The 23,152-nt window shown below is 36.8% G+C and overlaps 1 pseudogene; it reads right to left on the bottom strand.

Moving 5' to 3' along the window:
- Positions 1 to 17,595: 17,595 nt before the first annotated feature.
- Positions 17,596 to 18,953, bottom strand: LOC127137737 (uncharacterized; annotated as a pseudogene).
- Positions 18,954 to 23,152: the final 4,199 nt, after the last annotated feature.

Raw genomic sequence — 23,152 nt, 5'->3', positions numbered from 1 at the left:
ATACATCAGTATGTATGAGGGCCAAAAGATCATTAGCTCTTTCACCTTTTTCTGTGAATGGAGACTTTGTCATCTTTCCAATTAAACAAGATATGCATGTCTCATATGATTCATAATCAAAAGAGTCCAAGAGTCCATCTTTATGGAGTTTGGAAATGTGTTTCTCATTTATGTGGCCTAATCGACAATTCCAAAGGTAAGCCGGATTTAACTCATTAGGTTTCATCCTTTTAGTATAAATGTTATAAATAGGCATTTCAAGATCAAGGACATATAGTCCATTGTTCATTTCTGCAGTAGCATAGAATATATCATTCAAATAAATTGAGCAATAATTGTTCTTTATTATAAATGAAAAACCAAACTTATCCAAACAAGAAACCAAAATAATATTCCTGCTAATTGCAGGTACATAATAACAGTTCTCTAACTGAATTATTAAACCACTAGGTAAAGTCAATACATAAGTTCCTACGGCTAAAGCAACAACCTTTGCTCCATTGCCAACTCGTAGGTCAACTTCATCTTTTGCCAAATCTCTACTCATTTTTAGCCCCTGCACATTGGTACAAATGTGAGAACCACATCCAGTATCTAATACTCATGATGCAGAAGTAGATAAATTAATTTCAATAACAAAAATACCTAAAGTTGAACTCTCTACTCCATTCTTCTTATCTTCCAAGTACTTTAGGCAGTTTCTCTTCTAGTGTCCGGTCTTACTGCAATGGAAACAGGTGCCTTTCTTTGCTATGCCTCCACTAGGCTTCAAAGCAGCAACATTGGGTTTGGGTTTGGCAACTTCCTTGCCTTTCCCGTTATCACCCTACATGGTGGGTCTTTTGTTCTATCTCTTTCCATTTCCGATCATCATAATGGACTTCCCTTTTGACTTCAGATTCTGCTCAACAGTTCTTAACATGGCTAGCAGTCCATGAAGAGATTTGTCCATATCATCCATATTGAAATTAAGGACAAATTGACTGAATCTATCTGGCAACAATTGCAAGATCAAATCAGTCGCAAGTTCCTTTCCGAGGGGAAAACCCAACCTCTCAAGGTTCTCCATATATCCAATCATCTTGAGCATATGGGGACCTACAGGGACTCCCTCAGCTAACTTGCCTTGAAAAAGGGATTTTGAAACTTCAAACCTTTAATGCCTTGCTTACTCTTGATAGAGCATCTTCAGGTGTTCGATCATATTGAACGTTGCCATGTTCCCATGTTGCTTTTGCAACTCTGAGTTCATGGTAGCTAGCATGAGGCAAGCAGTTTCATTGGCATCATCGACATGCTTCTTATAAGCATCTCTTTCTGCCTTAGGTGCAGAACTAGGAGGTTCCTCTTTAGGAACAGGTTTCTCCAAGACATACAGCCTTCTATCATGTTTGAGGACAATCCTCAGATTTCGGTGCCAATCCAGAAAATTTGTCCTAGACAATTTTTCCTTATCAAGGATTGATCGCAAAATGTTGTTAGAGGTGTTTGTGGTCATGGTAATCTACATGAAAATAATGAAAATATAAGTATCAATAACATGTTTAATTAGGCTTTAATTAAATATGCTCCCACTATTTTACTCAAAACAAATGACCCTCACCATTTGATTTGGAAAATCCTGTTGGAAGATTTTCTAGTGGGTCGAGATCCATATTTCACTTTGTTTTAAGTTCGCGTAGCCAGATTACACAAAACTAGGTTATTTAGGTAGGTACTCCTTCCAATTGTATCTAATATAACTCTCGAATATTTTAGTTTGGTGACTAACTCCTTATTCCAATCCATCACATGGATCATTTCCAACTCTTGCTTCTAAATATATATAATCTTATTATAATTTGTTTAGTTAAGTTTGACCAATTGTTTTAGCAATTGGATATTACAATTATCCCATCACACCTTACTAATATAGAATATGTACCTCGCGTAGGCGAAACCTACATTATTTGATACTAGTCTTGATGAGTGCTAAAACTTGGAAAGCATAAACTTAATATTTAATTTGAGGGAATTTGCAATTATTTTGATCTCACCGGTTTATTTATCATATAAATCGCCTCTCACATGCATCAGCATACATTCACATGCATCAACATACATAATGAAACAGTTATGGCCCCTAGCGCAATTGTTCTCCCAAGCCAATTAGAGAACCTAAGCTAACCTAATAACGATCTAAGCTTTTCCAAGAAAGATCTCCAAGGTTGTCCTCCTTTGATATTGTATTCTTCTCTTTCTTCATAACATTACATTACATAAAAGAAACTCGTTTTACATACGAGGGAGTGAGATGAGAAAAGAAGTTACATTAAGCGATGAAAAGAGAGGCACGACACGCAGGTCGTATTTTAAAATCCCAAAACAAAATAAAGGAAAACTAAGGCCATAACCGATCACCACAAGACAATAATAATAAACACATTATTATTATTAATTTAAATTATGTTACTTAATTAAAATCAAATTAAATTTAAGCGACCGATCACACTACGCAGAGATAGTCGGGGGTTCCGCTGCCCGGTCAGCGAACGGGGTTTCCCTAATCGCATAACTCTTTGACAGCACAACCCTTGTTCCGTCATGAACCCTAATGCACCAATTTCAGTGAACAATTCATTTGAAATCGACGTCGTTTTTCGCATCAACACTTGATACTTTAAAGCACAACTCTTGCGCAGTCACAACCCTAATCGCATAACTCTTTGACAACACAACCCTTGTGCCGTCATGAACCCTAATGCACCAATTTCAAACCGTCAAACACACCTCGATTGTTAATTCAGTATGATTGATCAACACGTCATTACTTCACCATACTAATGTCAGATCAAGAAGCAAATGACCATTGATCGCTCAAAGGAAAACAACCATTAATGTTTGAATGAACAAAACAAAAACATTATATCATATATATCGTATTTTTCATCAGGATTAATTATATCATATATATAACTTGATCGATCTCAATTGCGTAACCTATGGACGATCGATGTATCGCTGCTTCATCATACTAACGTCGAATTCCGAAGCATAATCAACATCAATCATCCAAATCATACACACATAATGCCAAATTTAATTACTCGTTTATTCTTTGATTCATTCTGTCTTTTAATCGTATTAATATAGAAAATATAAAAAATAAATAGTTATCATATGCATGGTTTCGTAAGAGGCTCTGATACCACTGAAGGAGAAGAGCAATCCAAAATGCAGCGGAAATTAAAAAATGTCTCCTTTAGTGATCCTTACGAATGGGCATGATTAGTGATAGAATTGTTACCTCTTGTGGCGATTGAAACCTTTGATGCATGTCTACAAAGCGATTACGAGCGTTAAATGGTGATAACGCCTCTACTCAGTCCACACAAACGGATTCTTTCAATCTTAGTGCTAGCTGCTAAGAATGAAGGCTTTGACTGAGAGAGAGAGAGAGAGAGAGAGAGAGAGAGAAACTAAATTGCAACTGCACAAATGTTTCTGCACAACGGTTCTATTTATAGAACCACTTGTGTGGGCTGCAAGCTAAAAATCTCACTTAAGTGTATGTGGCCCATATCTTATGATATGCCAAAATCACTTAAGCGTTTGGTACCTTACCATATTTCGTATTCTACTTAAGTATATCGTACCTTACGATGCTCTACAATTCACTTAAGTGCACCGTACCTTACGGGGTTCCTTAGTTACTCTATCTCTCATCAATCCGTCCTTTTGTGTGTGACCTTGTAGGTTTTCACGACATTAACAATTATATTAAATCACATATTTAACATAATAAACAGTGAGCAGTATCTAGCAACACATCACTGCTATCCAAGACACAAAAATATCATGTGATATGACAAATCCTTTTGTGATAATACTTATGTGTATAATTGTCCTTTTGCCCTTATGTCTATATTGAACACAAGGCATAGACCGTGTCATCCTTGTCCAGTTCAATATTGGGCTCGTAGACATTTATCCTGTTACGCAGGATGAGCAAATTCCATCTAGGTCACTCATATCCCTCAGCATGCTTCGTGGAGTACCCATCAACTGTCTTTATGGTCATCCAGTTATGGACAATGTTTGATCAGCAATAAGGCACTTGACTCTACATCTAGGGTACATAGTGGTTTCAGGTCAAAGGGTGGTATACACCATTATCAGCATGAGAATAACTTATGACACTTAGCATAACATTCTATATAGTATTTTCATAGCAGGTCAATCCAGTATAAATATTACTCTCAATATCCATACTTATGTTTAAGACTTGATAACTCCTTATCCATGATCCATGAGATGTGATCATCAGTCTAGATACATAATAGTCTTAATGCTTTAATGTTATCCCACTTCACAACAAAGCTCGACTACATATACTTTAAGAATAATGTCCTAATGTTTAATGGGATCTCATGATTAAGTCACACTTGATACATTAAACGGACTACCTATTCTAGGGACTTTATTAAATAAACATAATAATGAAAAAGCCTTTTATTATTAATAAATAATTCGATACAAGTACCAAAAGTATTGGCCTCTAGGGATTACACCAACACTATAGTATATGACACTTTTGTGTTGGTATGATTCTGGTGAAAGTGTTATGCTTGGACCTGAGATTGTTCAGCAGACTTCTGAGAAGATCAAGATGACCCAAGAGAAGATGAAAGCTTCGTAGAGTTGCTAGAAGTGTTGCCATGATAAGAGGAGGAAAGCAAGTGAGTTCCAAGAGGGATATTATGGGTTTTTGTGAGTCACTTTGGTGACAGGTGTTGGTCGTGATTTGAAATTTCGAAAGCTCACGTTGTATTTCATTGGTCCTTATCAGATTTTAAAGAGATTAGGAGAAGTGGACTATAGAGTTGCTTTACCACTGTCTCTTTCGAATCTTCATAATGTCTTCCATGTGTCTCAGCTGAGGAAGTATCTTCCTGATCCATCTCATGTGATTGAAGTGGACATTGTGCAAGTTAGAGAGAACTTGACTATTGAGGCGTCTCCCTTGAGAGTAGAGTATTTCAACGTGAATCACTTGAGAGGTAAAGAAATTGTCTTAGTGAAGGTAGTTTAAGGAGGAGCTGCTTGTGGAAGCATAACATGTGAGTTGGATAGTTGAATGAGAGAGTCTTATCTGGAGTTGCTTTGTTCAAGTAATTTTCGAGGGTAAAAATTATATAAATAGAGGAGATTTGTAACATCCCGAATTCAATTAAATTATTTAATTGAATTCAAATTTGTTTTATTTAATCATTTAAATTAATTTATATGTTTTTATTTGGATAATTGGTGAATATATGTGTCTTGGTGGGGATTGGGGAGAATTAAGGGAATGGTGGAAATTAATTGGATTATTTTAATTAATTTAAGTTGCGTGGAATAATTAAAAATAAGGTAGTTGTAGAAAAATAAGAGAAATGGTAGAAATTGGTGGAAAATCGAGTTATTAGAATCAAAAAATTAAAATAAAATAAATTGGAGTTAGTAAGAGAAGTAAGGGAAATCTAGGGAATATGGAAGTAAATTGAGGGTAATAAGAGAATAACATAATTAAGAGGAATTAGGTTTTTGTTTAAATAGAATGGTGAGAGTTGGAACTTTTACAGTACGTATCATTTTGGAGAGTTGGAGAAAGAGGCAAGAGAGGCAACCTAGGTCTTGAGGAAGAGGGAGAGATCACCATTGTTGAGGAGCTTTGAGCTTGCTTTACTAGAAATCCAAGGTAAATGGGAGATTACTCTTCTATGGGTATATATTATATGAAAGGTAGAGACGGATCCTCGCCATCCTCTAGGTTTTCCTTTTATTTCACCGTTGTTGATGTGTTCATGTGTTCTTGATGAAATTGGTATAAATTATATCTCCAATTATTGTGATTCATGATTTGATATGTGTGTTATGACAAGTTTAATTGTTATGAAATTGATGGATGTTCTTAAACTCATGATATGATGTGTTTGGGTGTTCCAATATGAATTTGTTTGATATATGAGGGTTAGGGGATGGAGAAACGGAAGTAAACATGGGATTTTTGGAAAGTTTGTTGATGACAATCGATTGACCCATGATGTCAATCGATTGATGCACGTGAAATTTTGGAAAAATTGAAAGAAAGAATGATTGCAATCGATTAATTCCCTTAATCAATCGATTGCACTAAGCCAAAACGTGAAAAATAGGGGAAATATATTATATGAAGAAATCAGATCAATCGATTGATGCTCCCTGTAAATCGATTGATGCTCGTAGAATTGGGAAAAATTGAGGAATAAAAAGTTAGTTGAAACCTATTATTTTCTTCAATTGTGTTTGCCATAACTTTAGTTCCGTAAATCCAAATGAGGTGCGGTTTTAAGCGTTGAAAAGCTAACACGTATACCTATTATATAGTCATTTATTAAGAGGCTATATGGATACTGGAATATGTGAAATTTAACTGTTTCACTTATTGGATAACGGTTGATGATAAAAAACGAAAGGTTAATCGTTGTGAATGAATGAATTAATGATGAAACAAAGATAATATGAATTAATATCATTGAGTGATATTTATATGTTTATATGATGTGTGAATACATGATATGAAGTGCAAGTATAATTATGGGAGGTGTTGTAAATACTTGTTGATGATTGCTGAGATGCGTAGTTCGAAGTGAGAACTATTGTTGATACGTTTAAATGCATAATTATTTACAGTCAGATGTGAGGTTTCAATCATTGTTGTGTTGTTGTCTTTGCATGATTGTTTGCAGTTAGATATGGGGTTGTAATCATTGTTGTGTTGTTATCTTTGCATGATTGTTTACAGTCAGATGTGGGGTTGTAATCATTATTCCGTTGTTGTCATTGCATTATTGAATGGCATGTATCATATGATGTCTTTGTTGTGAAAGAGGTGAGTCACGAGTTCAAATGTTGGGACTAGTGATTTTTCCCAATCTCAGATGTGGGTGCTTAGAGCTTGGATGAAGGGGCTCGAGGTTCAGACGTTAGGACTCAATTCGTATGGAGAACCATTGTTAAGCTGGTACCATATGCATATAGAGTCGAGGTATTATCACATTGCATACAAGTTGGAATTTATGAATTGATGATTATTATGTGAATACATTATCTGTTGATGATTATTGTTGTTGTTGTTTAGGCTACCTTTCTTGATATTTTACACCGCTAACATATTTGAGCGCATTCTCATCCCTTTGTTGTTTTGTTTGTGTCTTGATGTACGACGTGCACAGATACTCAAGAATAGGAGAAGTAGTTGTTGTGAGTTAGAAGATGGCCTTAGAGATCATATCCATTTACTTTATCATTATCATTATTTGTCGATTAAATGCTTTGATCTATAACATTAGGAATGGGCATTTTTACTATGTTTTGAGTTAATGCTGAATTATGTGGTTTAAAGTCTAATACTTTATTTGTGAAATTTAATTTTGAAGTTTTTGTGATATGATTTTCCACTGCTTGTTATCAAATGTGTTGATGAGTTTTTGGACGGTTATCGTAGTGACGCCTTAAATTTTCGATTAAATCTTTTTATATAAGTTTTGGGGTTTATGGTGTTACATTCACCCCAAAGGTACAAAATCTCTTCCTGGCGAAAAAAAACTTAGCCCATAAAGAAATATATGGGCATTTGACCCTCACTTCACGCATAATAGTTGATCAATCTTCCATGTTTAAATCATTCGAGAAATTTAATGCGAGCATAGTCAAAGAGCGATATCCATGTCTCTATCTTAACACCATGTTAGCATTGTGTAAAATGTCCTCAACACCACCCTATACCCCGACCATAAACTAAAAGTCATCGAGATAACGTGTCACATATTTACTAACCTTTTTCATAAAAACATCGGATAACAACCACATATAAATAGAACCCATAGCAATTGGTTGTATCCTACCATAAGAATTTGATAAAGGCACCAAGGATGCAAAGTCAACAAACTCTGCCAAACTCATCTGACATCTTACTAGTAGCAATAAGTTAACAAATAGAGTGATTACACATAAAAGATCTCTTGCAAAATCCAAGCCTTCTCCATATAGTGCGTCTAATATATGTTCTCACAAAAAATCTTTACCATATGATGTCCCTTTAGCAAATGATTTAATGCATCTGAAGGTAGTATCAACTTCAGCCACTAAAGAAGCTTTAGAGAACAAGGTGGTTGGCATGGAGAAAGGTGTTTTATACGAATGCTTAACCTTCAGAACCTTCATTGTATGTCTTTTATAAAGGGTTATTTTGGATGACCTTGACATTTTCATGATTGTATGATTGTTGTGAAGTGGTATCCTCGATATAAACTCCCTTCTGACCCAAATTATCATGCTCAAAGCTTCCTAATACACTATCAACTAACTTGGCAAGATCATCCGCATCTCTCAAATTATTTAAGCACTCTAAAATGTGTTTTTGTTGCAATGACTTCCAATTTTCAAACTTATGGTCCAACCTATTCTTAGGATTTATCACTTGTAAAGTTCAACAATAAAGAAGTAACAACCAAATACAAGTACCTGCAGATCCCAACTAAGCAACCACCTTATAAAGAACATTTTTTAATGTGTAAGAGAAATAAAAATGACACCTAAAAGATATACTCTTCACGATGGACATAGGTGTTGTGAGGACTCTCTTTAACAACCTTGCATACAAAACAAACCCCTCATTCACATCAAGACTATCAGAGTCTATTAAATATGGTTTTACAATGCCCATTGTGATACTTTCGACCTCCCTTGTCCCATGAATATCTGGACAAAACCATCAGGATGATGACATACCCTGCTCACGACATGAATGCTCATACAACTTCCATAAAACCATTGCTCAATTACCCTTAAAAACTCCTCAAATGTCGTAAATAAATTTTGATCATTGCCAATGGATTTTCGTATTTCACTTTTCTATTCGTCGCTACATAGAATTAGTGTCTTAAGATAGTACAATGTACGATAGATATATTTGATTTCATCCTTGCCATCATAGCAATAACGGAATTCTCAAAATAGGCAATGCAAGTCTCTTATATGAGAAAAAACCATTAGACAATACAGAATTGAGCTTCTCTCATATTCAATACAAAAGATGTGTGGTTTAGGAACTATAAGAAACACGTTGTAGGCAACCACAAAAGAGCATTTCAATATGGTTGTATTGCTACCTTGCTCTATTGTATGATCATGTCAATGAAATTAGAATAATAAGAAAATGATTATATTCCATAATATGCGGAAAGAACAACACTTTTTACTCAAAATTTTCCTTTTCGGAGTTTACAAAAAAGAAGTTTCTAGTAGTATGTAAGACCCTAATTTTGACCCTAAGATCCCTCATGGCATCATATCATTGCTCCTTGCATTTTGCCTCAAGGATCATAGCAACTTGGCTCCTTACCCTAGGTTTGGGGACTTGTGTGAGTTGGTTTGAGACCACAAATCATGCTTGAATTATATATTATTGCTTTTCTTATTTTGTTTACTAACCAAAAGCACAAAAATATGTCACTAACTTGTTTTTTTTAAGCTTAAGCAGTCAGGTGATCCAAGGCTCCTAGGAGGCCCCTATGCCCATTGAAGTGGCCAGATGAAGATGAAAGCAAGCATGAAAATGGTTCCCAAAGTTCTCAATCATCATATATGTTTCCCAAGTATCTCAATTTTTCAATTTTATCAGGATAAACCAAAGGGCTTGAGGATTGCTTCCCAAGGAAACCCCTATTCAGTTATGCATTGACTGTGCCTTGCTCATGAAGCAACCTCAATCTATGATCAAATTCAATCAAGTGAAGTTCTTTAATTCATCATTTTATGCATATATGAGCCTATTTGAGTATCCTTAATCATTTATTCATCAAGATTTGAAGTTTGGACTTGAGAAGTTGACCAGTCAAGTCATCTGACTAAATTGAAATCCACTGAGACCTAACTTTTGATGTGTTTGTCAAATGAAGATGACCCCAAGATAAACATTGTTATTAAGAACCACATTAACAACTTTCATGTTCATCAAAAATTCATTTGAAACTTGGAAGGTCATCATTCATTTCAAAACATTATAGGTTATTTTGACTGAAACCCTAATTTTGAGTCAACTTCCCAAGGACCTAACTCACTCATTTTTCATTATTTTGAGGTGATACCAAGTGCATTGGAAAGTTTGAGATGCCTACTTCAATTGTTATGTTGGACAAAATTTCATAATCCTAAAAGAAACACATATGATAATACAAAACATTATAGGTCACTTTGGACTAAAGCCATTGAATCTTGAAAAAGTCCAACTTCAAGTGTTCATAACTTTCTCATCAAAAATCCAAATGATTCACAATGTAAGTCCAAATTGATTGTCTTGAAAATATCTACAACTTTTAAGTTGTAGGTTTTTCCATTTTAGGCGTGCACCATTGAAACAGAAGGGCTTGAAGTTGGTCCTTTTTTGGCAATTTTTTCAAATACATGTTTTGTACCTTGAAATTCATGGCTAGTTTTCACAATTTTCCAAACTCCAAATGGATTTTTGTCCAACATAGCTTTTGTTTCTTATGTCAAGACCTTTCCAACCATTACCCACATGCCTATGTTTGGAATTTCTATGTATGACTTTCGAAGAGGAGAACATTTGTGACCATTTATGGATTCCAAGTGAAACCTTCATGCACAAGCCAATGCCATTCAATATGCACGTCCAAACTTGCTTCAAATCATTTCAGCTTGCAAAACCATTAGCTTTTGGGCCTCACATGCGCCTGTATAGGCCCATGCATGGAGAACCCAATGAGCATGCACACGAGTTCCTTTCCACCTTGCTTTGGATTTCAGCTATAAATAGATGCATTGCTTCATTCAATTCTCAACCTGAAGGTGTCTGAAACCCTGTTGGATTTGAATCCTAACCTCACACCAAAGGAATTTTGCATTTTTCATTTCACTTTTCAAGTTTGATTTTCAACAACATCAGTTGATCTTCAATACTAATTCCTAAGCCTTGCATTCATACTATACTTCAAGATCAAGCTGCAAGCAAGAGATTGGTTGGATCGTGCTCATCAAAGTTGCACTACAAAGGTTTACCTCTCAACTGTTTTGCTTCGAATCTCACTATATATTGTGCATTGCTTGTGTTGGTTTGGTTTTCTGAAGTCCTCGTATGAGAGGCAAGCCAATGGTGGCTTTAATTTCATGAATTGTTGAACTTCAGATTGAACACCTAGATTTCTCCTTCCATAGGGATCTTGAGTGAAATCTAAGGTTACAGGGGTGATGTACATCACCCCAACTTTAATTTCATATAAGGATCGTGTGTTTTGGTTGAGGTTGCAAAACCTGCAACTGGTGGCCGGTTTTTACTTGCTCGCCGGAGAAGATGGTGGTTTCCACCACCGTCACTTACGTGGAAGCTCTTTGGCCATTGGATCCAAGTGCTATGATCTAATCCTGGCCATGCTTTTGTTTGACTCTTTTTAATACGTGGTGTGGTGCTGTTGACTAATGAGCATGATGAGCGCGTGCCTGAGAGCCTTAGGATTAACCACGTTAATTAATGAATGTTGATCCAAGCGCTGTGGATTTTTCTATTTTTATTAATTTAAGTTTTATTTTCTTTAATCCATTTATTTTCAAAAATTCATAACTCCTTTATTTGGAATCACAAAAATATGGGACCAATTGCAAAAAATTTCTCTTAAATTCTAGTTTCATAATCTGATTTTTAATTATTATTGTGATTCCATTTAATATTTTTTGTGAATTATTTTGTTTTTGATTGTTTTTAATTCATTTTAAATACTTTTAGATATTCAAAAATGCCAAAAATATTTTCTTAATACATGTGGATGATGATAAGCCTATGAAAAATATTCTCATCAATTTCTTAATTGATTTGAGATTTATTTGAGATTTTAGTCCATTTGTGTTATTTTTCTTCATTTTTAATTGTTTAAAAATAGTTTCTGTTTTCAAAAAATGTTGAGAAAATTTGTCAAACCTAGTTTGACCATGTTAGACTTATGATGGTCCAATTGGACTTATCCAAGTTGATTTGAATGGGATTTGAAGTTTGACCATGCTTTGTTCATTTTATTTTATGTATTATTTTAATTCCAAAAATACCAAAAATATGTTTGACCTTTCTTGACTTCTAATCTTCATTTCACTTCTGTTTACCATTGATTGATGTTGATCTCATTCACATTTAATCATTGTGTTTTGGTTATGTCTTTTGAATTTTCATTTTGTACATTTCATCTTCATCTCTCATCTTCTTCTTTTTTCTTTTTGACCAATGAGTTAATGATTTGTGGTTAGCCTTGACATATGAGGGGCTTAACCTTATTTGATCCAAATCAAATTCAACTTGATCAAAGATCAAGTGAATTGCTTTGTGTCCAAGATAGGTTGCTTCTTGGTCAAGCAAAGACCTAAAATCCATACAAGGTCATTCTTCTTTTCTTTTGGCATGGCAAGTTGTAGGAGCTTGGCTTACTAGTCATGGTCTCTAACTTGTGTTTATTTGCCTATAGTTTTATTGACCGGCCTTAGATAGGTGTGACTACTACATTAGTCCACTTACGATTGCTTAACATAGCGCTAAATTGCCTTATGGCACACTAACACTAACTAATAATTACTAACTTTTAATTCAAGCATTTAATTCTTGCAGTTTACTTTAATGCAATTTAATTTCTTTCTCATTTATTCATATTGTCTTTTCCCTTTGCTCACTTGAGCTCATGTTTATGTTTATGCTATTTGTCTTTTGCTCACTTGAGCACATTATTGTGTAAATATATTATTGCCTTGTGCTTGTTTTGTCTTTGTTTGTGTGAATGATGCGGTGTTTCGCAAGTATACGAACGCGTCAGAGTAATATAAAAGATTGTTGAATCCACAGAGACCAAGTGTCAATCTATCGTTATCTATTGTTATGGTGTTTATCAAAGGCAATCAAAATAAGTGTTTTTGGAGTGTGCAATGAAAAGTAAAGTGTTGAATAAAGATTAATTAATAAAGACAGGTGTCGCACCTCGAAAAAATGGGGATACGACTTCAAAGCGAAGCGCGATCGCACGCTCGCAATGATGGATCGAACAGAGTCGCCACCGAACTTTATTTATTCCTAAAAAGGAAAGGGGAAATATCGATAAAACCCAAGACAAAATGACAATGATTATTGGTCGTCGCAACCAAATCAGGGTTCGGGAGTCGATTACGCAAGGGGAAGGTATTACCACCCCTCACGTCCGTTGTACTCAACGGGAACCATTAGGTCAGTTGTGTGCGTTAGTGTTAGTTAAATATGTTAGGCTTTTCAAATTATTAGGTGGGAAAGAATAAATAGAATCAAAAGAAAAGAGAAGATGTTTTTGGATTTTTTAACAAAGGACTAAACCTAAGTTTTTTTATTAGTGGGCCTGACAAGATTTACAAATCCTGCTCCTACGTATCTCAATTGAGAAGTCAAGGCTTACGTAGTTCTGGGTAGAAAAATGTTTGTTTGTTGGTCGATTTTAGCGAAAGCTACTTTGTGTCAAATCGACGAAAACATTGTTGGACTACCCAAAACAGGTGGACAAACATTGCCTTGCATTGTTTTGAAACAAAGTACCTTTCGTTTGTGAAAAGGTTTAAGAGGTCAATTGCACGGCGGCGAGGAAAGAAATTGATTGATTTGATGTGTTTTGAGTGATGGCGAGAACTTGGATGAGCGAGATATACATCTCGAATCCTAGTCTCAGGAGTGCACGGCATACGCCATGTTCCATTTCCATCTTTATTGAAAAAGTATTAAGTTAGGAATTAGGTATTTTGAAGTTTGAAAGGCGAGTACTTGTGACCTACAAGCTCTTACAGCTGGGGTCTAATACTCAGGACTACGTCTGGACATTCCACCCAGGCAGTCTGTTTCTTTCCAATATTTGTTAAGAAAATGATTCGAATATTTATAAATGTTTTGGAGGGAAGACGAATATTTATGGCTTGCAAGCTCTTACAGCTTGAGCCTAATATTCGGGATTACGACTGGATATTCCCTCCAGGTAATCTTTTTCTTCCAACTTTATTAAGAAGAGGTTTTGAATCTTGGAGTGTGAAAGAGAAGACGAATATTTATGGCTTGCAAGCTCTTACAGCTTGAGCCTAATATTCGGGATTATGACTGGATATTCCCTCTAGGATAATCTTTTTCTTCATGTTTTATTTAGAAAATGATTTGAATATTTGAGTGTTAAAGAGAAGACGAATATTTATGGCTTGCAAGCTCTTACAGCTTGAGCCTAATATTCGGGATTACGACTGGACATTCCATCCAGGTAATCTTTTTCTTCACGTTTTATTTAGAAAATGACTTGAATATTAGAGTGTTAAAGAGAAGACGAATATTAACGGCTTGCAAGCTCTTACAGCTTGAGCCTAATATTCGGGATTACGACTGGACATTCCATCCAGGTAATCTTTTTCTTCACGTTTTAGAAAAGATTTTGAATATTGGATTAAAATAATCAAAGTACATTAAAATCGATATTTAACAATTAAAATAAAATTAAAGGGTAAACATTAGGAGGGGATTAAAAAAATGTGAAATAGAAATTAAAGTTTTGCAAAAATCAAATAGGGCACACATATGGGAATTGAACCCAAGACCAAGGGCTTGTCAAAGCATCCCTTTACTAACTCCACCAGACAAGCATCCTTGTCATATAATCTCAAGCGCTAATACATAACAAAAAAACAAACGGACCAAGCCTTTTAAATAAAACACAAAGTTAAAACAGTAGCAGGTCCCTTTAAACAGATTCATTTTAATGCACACCTACTACGAGAAACAAATACTGCAATGAAAAAATGTTCCTTCTATGGACCGTGAATCGTACATCATCTCTCATGCAATCCAAACAACAACAATCAACAAAAAAAGTTTCTGGAACTCAAACTCCTTTCATTTTCGATATATTTCTTTCCTAAGCAAGTCAGCTATGAACGCACCTGATATCGAGTGACGATGTTATGTGATTTCGATGCTAGATTCTTGGACCGCGTCGAGAATGGTTATACCGTGGTGGTGGTTATAGTGACGTCCCTATTGTTTCAGCTTGTTATCTTTTTGAGCACCAAAGTCTTCACCGAGTGAGATGAATGGCAACTCCAGATTTTGTATTGCTGTTACCTAACAACAGACTAGCAGATCCATGTCATCGAAGAGGTCGTACTGAGAGCCAAAGTGGAAGATGCGATGGTTGCTGGGAAAAATGAGATTTGGAGTGGGTGGTTCAACGGTAGGATTTTATTTTTGTGTGAACAGTCGGCTCCTTGTGTTTTTGCAGAATTCTCTCTTCTTTGTTAATGATCAGTGGCAGCTACTATAAGGAATTAGGGTTTTTCTGGCTCCCTTCTTATAAACAGTGGCCTCCTATTATATATCTCTCATCTCCTCTGCTCTCTGCTCTGTTTCCTGCTGTGTTGCTGAGCTTCCTCAGAGTAGTGGGAAGTGTCTGTACGGAGGGTGCTTGGAGGTTTTGTCTTTACTCAAGCTAGTGGTCCCTCTTCTCAATTCTCTTCATTTTGAAAACTCTACTGTCGGTAAGAAACTTTCACTACAGTAACTCACTTAGCTAAAAAGTTTGTTGTAGAATTAACTGATTTTTGGTATTTGTGCTGTTGCATTGTTATTGCAGAAGGATATCGTGCCGTGTTGTTGTTGAGTATGATGTGATGAATAAGATCCTCCCAAGCTCCGAAGAAGAGTGACTGCTATTTTGTATCGAGCACAAATTGTTGCCTGAGCTCTAATATCACTTCCACGAGATTATTCCTTAGCCAATGCAAGAAAAGATTCATCAAAGAAAGACAACGCATCAGAAAGATGGTTTAGTTCCAATTGGGCAAGTCCAGTCTTGAAACATACAGCAGCAGGAGCTAAATCATTAACAAGGTCATGCATGACAAATGTTTGTCCTCTAGAATCATCATGCAATTGTTGAATCAATGATTTGTATAACAATTTAGTAAAACACTCATCAACAACTTCTTCCATGGTTTTTCCGTCTTGAGACTGATCAAGGAAACCTTCTGCCATCCACAACAAAATCAATTGCTCCCTATCAAGTGAATAGTCCTTTGGAAAAATAGAACAGTAGGAAAAAACACTGTTTTAATTGAGAGGAAAGATATTGATAACTCAGGCGCAATGCAGGCAGAATATTATCATTCTGAAAGTTCCATATGCCGTTGTTCAGAACTACAATCCACTCTTTAGCATCTACTTTCGAACGCAATACCCCTCCAAGAGCTTTTTGCAGCTATTGGCAATCCACCACACTTTCTTGCAATCTTCCGGCCAATTGCTTCTAGGTTTCGGCATTGAGTTTCACAAAAGTCTCCACTTCCCAAATGCCTGTTTGGAACGTAAAGACCAACTGTCTTCTTCACTATCATCAACCAGCATCCGGGCTCTTTTGGCAGCTCGTGTGTCGCCACCTGATTTCCAATATATTTGTTTCTCAATATCTTTCTTTGGTTGTCTTGCATTGATCCAGGGATCTATAACCTCATTTATAGCAGCGGCCAACTCCCGGCTCTTGTATGATTTCATAACCAGTTCGTGCAGCTTCCCACAAGTAAAACCAATAAACTGAGGGTGTATCCTGTTAAACATACTTAAACTTGTGTATGATCCAGCATATGAAACACCATGGGTTTGCTTTGATGGATGATCAGAGCATGCACCCAACGTTGAACTGCTTTTTTGGTGGCTCATGAGACAGACATCTGAAGTTTCTGAACTGGTGAAACAAATGAGATGTGGGAGGACATCTTGGATAATCTCGTAGATCCTCTTGCAAGGATATCCAGAGACCTAGGCGTTATACGCAAGCTGTCGAACCTCGCCATTAATTGATACAACATTTCTGACAGATCAAGCTTCTGCTCAAAACTTCGCTGCATTGTTGCAAATCCAATAAGAATTGGTTCAAGAAGACCAACAAGGCAACTTTTGATCTCTACCCCCTTCTTATGTCTGGGATTTATCTCTGTAAGGCTAGCGAGCAACAATCTGTCATTCAAAGCCCCAATCAAGACTGCATGTGGCATACTGACTGATAAGATAGGCCTCACTTTTCCATCCCAACCAAGTGTACTGATGACAGTAGTAGTAGAGAAAAGAAGGGCAGGCCCAACCCACAAGAGAGATCTAAACGAATGAAGTCCCTTGTCAAAATTTGTAGAAGTTCCTGCAAGCAAATCAAGTTCCGCCGAAACAATAAGGGCTCTCTTTTGAAGCAGCTAGCAAATAAGAGTGTCGGCGATGGTGTTATTGTGGCGCTCCTCGATTGGATTCCCTTGCTTTTTGAGTTCTTCTAGCTTGGCAACATATACACCTTTGGTTTCATCTTCACCATCCTCATATAGCCAATCCTCCGCCTCCTGGATTTTTTGCAAGAAATTCGCCGCTTTCTGAAGCTTGGACAAACTCAAGATATTTGTCATTAAGCTTATTTCTCATGTCATAAACATAAGCCTGAACTGCATTTTTCTTGTCCTTTGTATCCTCCATCACTCGATCCTGCAAAGCCATTTCAAACTCCTTTTCTACGGCTTTCTGAACATGGCCCTACTGCTTTTCACCCTGCAATAACATCAAGGATGATATTGAATCACTGGGAATGGGATATTCATATGAATCACATCCCTTGCTTTGTACGGGCAATGAGGGTAAGCACTTTGCTGTTCTTGAGACTGCTTCCAGAGTAGTGATCGATCAGCCATCTGCCACAGAATGGAGTTGGTAATGGAAAACTTAAAACCTCTGTGCATAAGCAGTGCCAGCAGGCGAGCAGTATTCTTGGCATCATCCAAGCCATAATGAGGACGACCCTGCCAGGCCAATCCGGCTATCTTGACGACCTCCTTTAGATTGCACTTCACATCACCAAATACCTCGCTGAAAGGAATCCTCAAGTTGATCCAGCGGTTGAAATAAGGTGGCTTTCGTATTTTCTTGAAACGACACTCAGGTTCAAGCATCACACGACAGTCCCAGCTAGACCATGTAACCACAGCAAAGTTGGCATTCTTTATTCCCTTTTTGTCGAGCCATTTGTCATGCCTCAGTAGAGCCTCACTCAATGTAACACCTCCGTCCACCTCTGTCTACCTGAATTTGCTGGATACCGGTCAGATCCTTGCAGAAGTCACTCAGAAGCTGATTGCAGGTAGGCTTCACATAAGTTTGAAAACATGCTTCCAGCTGATCAGTGACACTACTCACTATGACAGATGGAAACTCAATTATTTCTTAAGGATGGGGATTTTTATCCTTATCACAGGTTGCCTCAAAGTCTATGACCACAAAATACTGAAATTCTTGATATTGCTCCCGCGAGTAACCCTAAGATAACATATTAATTGGAACACACTCGAGTTGGTTCTCGACAGGATAAGGATAAAAGTGGCTCTCAAAAGCATTCATTTGACACTGCTGCAGCTTGTGAGGATTAAAATGGCAGGCTGTCCAGGCACTGTAGTCATGGTGATAAGCAGGTTTACTGTGAAATTCATTGGAGTGCTCAAGAAACTCACTGCCTAAACGACGGTTGGATTCAGGAACATCCCCAGCTGAATGAGGACCAGGCTCATTTGTAAGCTTCGGAAATCCTTCCATAGAACTCCCACTACACTAAAAAGTGAAAGGGGGTCCCTTTCAGTAAATTTCGTTCGACTAGATCCCTTTGATTTACTCCTGTAGCTTCAACTCCATCAATTTTGGAATCAATCTTACAGCTTGCAACAGAACCATCTTTCAAGATTCTAATCCTCAAGTCACCTGTTATCTCACTGTAAATACTGAACTTACTTGAGCATCTTGAATTCTCAGGATTTGGAGTATCAAATACACTTGATATTATTCCCTCATTCGAGGACTTCACCAAATGATCGCCGGCATCCATTTTATCACATATTCCATATGAATCACTGCTTGACTTTTCATGATGACAGGAATTTTATATTGAACTACTTAAGGTATTAATCTTCAAGAATTTTAAAGCAGATATATGACTTTGTTGCCCTGCTATTGGGTAAGGCCAAAGACTAAACTTGCTATGACAAAACTGTACCTTCCACGAGTGTGATATAAGTTGCATGGACTTTTTCCTTCAAATTTAAGTGACCTTGGTAAAGTATATATTTTGATTTTCTAGTACTTTACTTCAGCTCAGATAAGTGGCTGGGACATGAGCTTAAGATTGATGGAACATTTCTCCCACAGACTGGGGAAGATTTTTGGCTACTCCCAGCAGAAGAATCCTCAGTTTGTTGCAACTGTGAAGTATTCATTGATGGATTGGCTTTCCAACCTTCTGAATTTGGCTTCAAGTGGCCCCCATCAAAAGGAGTACCTGCAGCTGTTGAATCCGGAGAATTTGACGAAATTTCTGGAAGAGCAAGTACTTAAACTACTGTAATTACTGTCTTGAGTTGCTTGAAAGCAATGGTCGCTTGGTTATTCCACTAAAAAGCATCTTTTTTCAATAATGATGTCAATGGTGCTGCAATAGAGGCATATGCTGAGTTTGGGATGATTAGGTGGACTCCGGTAATAGGTGTAGGTTGAGCACCCAAAGTTGAAATCATATTTGAAGGGCTCATTGTCTGTGATGGAAAATGGGGATTTCTAGCACGGTGAAATTGTGACGGATACGTGAACGCTCCCTCCGCCATAGCCAGACTTAGGACAGTACTTAGAGGCTGTCTTGGAGCTTGAACGTGAAGGGTGGAGTATGCCACATTTCATGACAGTAGGTGATCCAACATTTTCCTGCTGCTGAAGGTTTAATTATGCAGCATTTAGCACAAGAACAGAATGGAACTGAACATCCTATTCTGTATTGGTTCTCTCTGGTTCCACTATTTTTAACAGAATTTTTTTTTTTTTACATTTTGCCATGCGCTTCAATGTATATACATAGAGAGAAAGTAGGGGTTAGGATCCTTGGGATTCTTGGGGATGGGTTGGATTTGGTCCAACTGCCAATTTTTGCAATTATGTATGTTTTTTTCTTGGATAATTTTATGATTTGCAATGAATGAAAATTGGTGTTTCTTGTAGCAAGACAAAGATCTCTCTTTGCATCTTAGAAACTTCAAGTATTCATGTGATGAGATGCTTTTGATTATAAGTTATTCATATGCCATGTACATGGATGATTATGATTGAATGAATGAACGAAGTAATCGAACTATGAATGAGTATGTGGAAATTCTTGAATATGAATGGAATTTTTTTTTAATGTGAATGAAGAAAATATGAATGTAAATTTGGAATGTGAAAAACGTAAAAAATATGAAATAACAAACATGAACATGAATGAAGGATATGAAGGTGAATGAAGAAAGAATGCAAACGAGTGATTGATGGGGAAAAATTTTCAGGGCCAAAATCGGGGTATGACAGTTGCCCCTATTTAAACATCCTCCACCAGAGGAAAATGAAACAACATTTTTCATCGGATCGCAGTGGGGGATGGTTAAATACCATGGAGACCCAGATTTTGAACCTGAAAATGAAAATGCTATGATATGATATGCATGGATGCAGGATTCTTTATTTTTTTGATTTTATCTGTTAGGGACACGGTGAATCCTTAACAGGAGATGCTACTGGACAGACCGGTCTGTGGGGAATACTGATGGTCCACAGGGAGACAGACAAATGGTAAAAACAACTCGCTGGGGATAACAATCCTGTTGGAGAGTCAAACACACACTAGAGAGTACTCAAAGTGAAATTCGATGAACGACACTTAGAATACAAGAGATTTCGACAGTGAGTTCACACATGACCTACTAAACCCGAATAAGAAAAAGTTTCTATAACAGGTTCATACATGACATGATAATACTGGAATAAAAGCTCAACAGCAACGGGTTCATACATGACCTGACAATGCTGGGGAATACCAAGAAGTTCTGACAGCAGGTTCATACATGACCTAACAACATCAGAAAAAATCAAAAAGAGTGTATCAACAAATTCATACATGACGTGATGACAAACTTGAACATTTTGAGAAAATTTCCACAACAAGTTCATACATGACTTGACAATACTGGAATAATCAAAGAGAAAGATTCTCCAAAACAGGTTCATACATGACTTGGTAATACTTGAATAAAGGCTCAACAGCAACGGGTTCATACATGACCTGACAATGCTGGAGAATATCAAGAAGTTCTGACAGTAGGTTCAGACATGACCTAACAAACTCAGAAAAATCAAAGAGAGTATATCAACAGGTTCATACATGACCGGATAACAAACTTGAACATTTTGAGAAAATTTCTAGAACAAGCTCATACATGACTTGACAACATTGGAAAGATTCTTCAAAAACAGGTTCAGACATGACCTAGGAATATTGGAATAAAAGCTCAACAGCAACGGGTTCATACATGACCTAACGATGCTGGAACATCCAAAGAATTTTCAACAACAGGTTCATACATGACCTGGCAACATTTGACTATTCAAAGAATTTAATTAACAGGTTCATACATGACCTGACATCACTTGGGAAAAAAAATCAAAGGGAGTTTTACCAATAGGGTTCATACATGACCTGAGAATATTAGAAAACATACAAAGCAAGTTTCATCAATGGGTTCATACATGACCTGACATCACTTGGAAAAAAAAATCAAAGGGAGTTTTACCAATAGGTTCATACATGACCTGAGAATATTGGAAAAACCCAAAGAAAACTTCAACAACAGATTCATACATGACCTGCTGATATTGGAAAACATACAAAGGAACATCATTGGAGTTTTCTAACACGAAGACCTCCAAGCTTTTGGGAATTCCTCAAAATGATGAGTCATACATGACTCTCACGGAACCATCAGGAAAGACAGGGTAATTAACTCTCCGTACGTGCCAACAACAATTGGACTTTGAAAATGACTGCGAAAACCGGGTGTTGGTTTAGGGGCACCAAAGACAAACCAGAATTAGAGGTCAAAGGATATAGGATCAACAACAAGACCTGGGTCAATGCAAAATGAGCACGAAGAACATTTCGGCTATGCATGATTTGGATTTTGCTTATATGCATGATGTATGAATGATCATGAAATGCAAATGCTGACAATATACAGGCTGAACATTAGGGAAAGCTTTATGGAGGTACTGAATCTTCAACACCAATAACTCAACCAAAGGAGTGAGTAAATGCATCTGAAATTCTAGTTATCAGACTTTGGATGTCACACTGGTTGTTATGACATCCAATTCTGCACAGACAGGGATTATGCAGAACTTAACAGTAAGTGCAGTAAATAACACAAGTAATTGTTCACCCAGTTCAGTCCAACATGACCTACATCTGGGGGCTACCAAGCCAGGGAGGAAATCCACTATTAGTAGTATCAATTCAAAGCTAAACTCACCCGTTTACAACTTCTCACTTAATCCCTACCCAATGCAATTTCAATCTTAACCTAAGATCAGAGTTCCTACTCACTCCCCCTCAATCACCTCAGTGATATTAAAGACACTTTGAAGTCACACTTCAAAAACAACTCTTGATTATGCTTCACAGCTTAAATCAAGATACACAGCACTCACGCTTAAAAGCTTTGAGTGACACAACACTTACAACTCAATGAACACCCTATGCCAAAGCTATCATCTACTTGATAATGGCTTGGCTTACAAGATACGTCTAATACTAGACTCACAAAATACAGCAGTGAAGTATGATGGACACACTAAATCTTCACGCCTCAAAATCCCCGAAACTGAATGAAGGAATGCCTTCCTTTTTATATTGCAGCACCTGGGCTTTTGCACCTGTATTTTCCTGAATTTTAGGTCACACAAGTTCCCTCAAATTCAACATTTAGGTTGCTAACAAATAGGCTATTTGTTAGGTTCATTGAATGTAGCTTGGTTGTTGATTTCCTGGATTTTCTCTCAGCTGTTGAATCCCTAAAGAATAGCCTGAGAAAAAGCTGAAACAGAAAACTGAACAACCTACAATTTAGCATATGCTGTCAGGAATGAATGTCATGACATTCAGCTTGACATCAAGGTCCATATGCTGAGTCTGTTTTTCCAGAAAACAGACTGTACAAATTTGCTGACCTG

Source organism: Lathyrus oleraceus, chromosome 4 (assembly GCF_024323335.1).
Source record: "Lathyrus oleraceus cultivar Zhongwan6 chromosome 4, CAAS_Psat_ZW6_1.0, whole genome shotgun sequence".
In the NCBI taxonomy this organism is placed as follows: Eukaryota; Viridiplantae; Streptophyta; class Magnoliopsida; order Fabales; family Fabaceae; genus Lathyrus; species Lathyrus oleraceus.
The sequence above is the reverse complement of the archived record's forward strand: the minus strand, read 5'-3'. Positions and strand labels throughout refer to the sequence as shown.